Consider the following 3,197-nt stretch of genomic DNA (forward strand, 5'->3'; position numbering starts at 1 on the left):
TTCTTCTCCCTCTCGTCCGCGAGCGTTGCTTGTTTCCGTGAGCCTCTGGTCCGCGTCTGCTTCCTCCTCGTCGCCTTCCCGCCGCTTGCCGTGAGCTTTGGCCGCGCCTGCCGACACTGCGCCCTTGTTGGTTCGCGGACACGTCGCTCGCCGCGTGCCACCTCCTCCCCTCCTTCCCGAGCTCTCCCCGCGGCTATATATACCGCCCCCGAGCTCTCTCGTAGTCCACCATCCCTCCCCGAGCCTCTCCCCGAGCCCGGAGCCCCTCTCTGATCTCCATCGCCGTCATGGCTGCCGCCTCTGTCCATCTTGAATCCGGCGACCTCGTGCTTTCCCCCTTAGCTCCTCCACCACCAGAGCATTCCCCAAGGTCCAGCGAGCCGCCCCGTAGCCTCGGCCTCTTCTCTCCTCCACCGTAGCCCCCACTTCACCGGCGACAAAAGATCCTCTCCGCCGCGGGCCCTGCAGCCCCTTCTCTGGTGCTCCTCGGCGGCAGTAACCACCACCCCGAGATGCGCCTCTCCGTCCTGCGCATTTCGGTAGGTCGCCCGTCTCCTATGGTGGCCGGATGCGCCGGCGGTCGCCGTTGGGGCGCGCCTGCTCCCTCGGCCAGGCGAGCACTGCGCGGGAGGAAGGAGAAGACCGACCGGGCGGGCTCCGCCTCCATGCGGGCCCCGCAAGTCAGCCACCCAGGGGTTGACCTGGTTCGCTGACCTGGCGTAAGTGGAGACGCCCCGGGTCGGATGCGCTTTCGTCTCACGAAAGCGTACTTCGCCGCGCTTCAGAGAGGAATGCGTTTTCGTTTTCTGAAAACGTACTTTCTATCACCTTCGGTCAGTAATGCGCTTTCCCTTCTCTGAAAACGTATTTTCCTTAGTGCGCTTTCTGGTTTAACCGACAAGTGCCTGTCTTTGAATTTTATTTTACAGATTAGTCCCTGTCATTCCAACGGCCGTATCTTTGCAACCGTAACTCCGATTGAGGTGATTCCAGCGCTCACGTTCTCTGTTCGTCGAGCTCTTTCCGTTGGTATCATTTTTATAATGTTTTCATGCAGTGAAAATGACCACTGTGCCCTTGCCCGTAAACAGCCCCCTCCTGGAGAGAACTATTTCCGGCAAATCTTTCTGCGATCGTTCCGCACTTTTTCCTGGAGTATTTGTCGACCCCCAAGCAAGCCAGCCTCTTATCATGAGCCCCGAACTTGCATGTTGACTTTGCTTGCACCTTGTGTGTGTGTGTGTAGTTGCAGTTGTTTTATATCGTTTTCATCGGCAGTTATTTCTTTATGCCTATCTTGCATGCTTGTGTTTGATGATACCTTTGCCATGTTAATTAGAATGTTATTATTAATAATGCCATGCCACTACTCTACTTTATTTGCATGTCAGCGTTATAAACTGTTATGAGGATTGTAATGCACCGTTGATATACTATTGTCGTGTCCTTTATGTTATAGTTGTGCACTTGAGGAGTTCAATATTTTGTTCGTGCATTTGTATGCGGCATGTTGCACTCATGTTAAATATGTTCATGATGATGGAGAAGGAAATAAAATGACTTAATAATAACAAACCTCCTCCGTCATCGATGGGATCGAGTCATAGTGCCACCAAATCGAACTTTTTCAGTGCAGCCACATTTGCCTTTGTGGGAAGGCCTTAATGCGAGCTATTGTCGTGACCTCTCGCCGGTGCCTCCCACTAGGGAAGGTTATGGGCGTGCTTACCGTGATCAGGTAAGCGGACATAACCTTGTGTGCTCGTTTTTGAGATTTTTGGTACCAGTCCCCGAGTGGGAGTGTCCCCGAGTGGGAGTTGACCACGACGGTGGTCGGGGTGTCTTTGGTAGACACGGGGCCACCCAGGACCAGCCCGTTGGGGATTGGGTCGGAGTGGCCGGGAGAGCGTCATGGCAGTAGGTTGGTTTTGTCGGAATGCCGTTGGTCCACCCGAATGGGATGACGAGGCCATGGGTTCCGTGGTGTGGGTACAGTGTGCTACCTCTGCAGAGTGTATAAAGTCTATCGAGAGCAATAGTTCGTAGTAGGTCCCACTATCAGGTCTTGGTCGAAATGGAGGATAAACCTGAAATAATTAAATTGGTAAATAAATATGTGATAACAAAAATATGGTGACTTGGACTATGAGATAGTCGTGAGAAGTCACGACGATGTTTTGATATGATCACGAGACGAGGTCTCGATAAGTGTTGGAGACCAAGGGTTGGTCATGGTTGTGATCGCCGGAATGATCACCGCTCGGTTGCGAGGCAACACGTTGGTAAGAGAGTCCGAGGGACTCGGTGTACGAGTTTGGTTGCATTGCATGAGTAATATGTTGCATTTAAAAACCAAGGCTGAACATAAGATGATTGTATATAGTTAACATGCTATGTCTGCATTGGATATAATCGGTAGTTTATTTTCAGCATAGGTTCCTGATGCCATGCCATGCGTTGATTTATATGTTAAATTATGCCATGATTGAGATGATATGATAGGTTTTGCTATTACCATGTTATAATCTTGTTTTGATATGCCATGTTATTGCCATGTTAGTAGATGCTACGATTTTGTTCATGCTTAGTTGGTTTTTATCATGCCATGTTTAGTAATGGATATGAGATAGGTTGTTGCATACGCTTGGTTCTTGCTTTGTCTTATGCTTGTTTGGATGCTATGTATTTGGTTGTCTTGCAAGTACATTCAATGAACTGACCTAGCGTGTCATGCCAGTTTTGTAGGTCGTACCAGTATTGCCCGCTTGATCCGTCGTGCTAGGCCGTAATCTTGCCAGTCATGTGAGTTGTGGAGCCCAGCCAGAGTTGTTATGCTGCCAAACCAAGACTTCCGCCGCCATTTTTATCAGACTTCCGTTGTCATTTAATAGCCTTAGGGCTATGCCAGATAATTGTATTCATCAATGATGTAATCTCATATACATGTATTTGATGAATATTTTTGTACCTGGAATGCTGTATTATGGACCTGTCGTGCGTCAGGTGTTATCCTGGGCTGACGTGCGAAGGCCCCCTGCTCCATGCGGATCGGGGTGCCACAGGGCATGGTATCAGAGCAGCTAGGCTGGCATAGGTTATCCTAGTATTAGATCACCGCTACCATTAACCGGTAATGGCCCAAAGGGATTTGACCCATCCCTGCATACGGCATGGCCACTGTTAATCAACAGGTGGCG

The 3,197-nt window shown here is 50.3% G+C and overlaps 1 long non-coding RNA gene across 1 annotated transcript; it reads left to right on the plus strand.

The window, feature by feature from the left end:
- The first annotated feature begins 252 nt into the window (after positions 1 to 252).
- On the plus strand, positions 253 to 2,967 carry LOC123497560 (uncharacterized). The gene is made up of 3 exons (XR_006671362.2): positions 253 to 833; positions 930 to 983; positions 1,092 to 2,967. It is a non-coding gene; the product is annotated as an uncharacterized lncRNA (long non-coding RNA).
- Positions 2,968 to 3,197: the final 230 nt, after the last annotated feature.

Source organism: Aegilops tauschii, chromosome 3 (genome assembly GCF_002575655.3).
Source record: "Aegilops tauschii subsp. strangulata cultivar AL8/78 chromosome 3, Aet v6.0, whole genome shotgun sequence".
Taxonomy (NCBI): Eukaryota; Viridiplantae; Streptophyta; class Magnoliopsida; order Poales; family Poaceae; genus Aegilops; species Aegilops tauschii.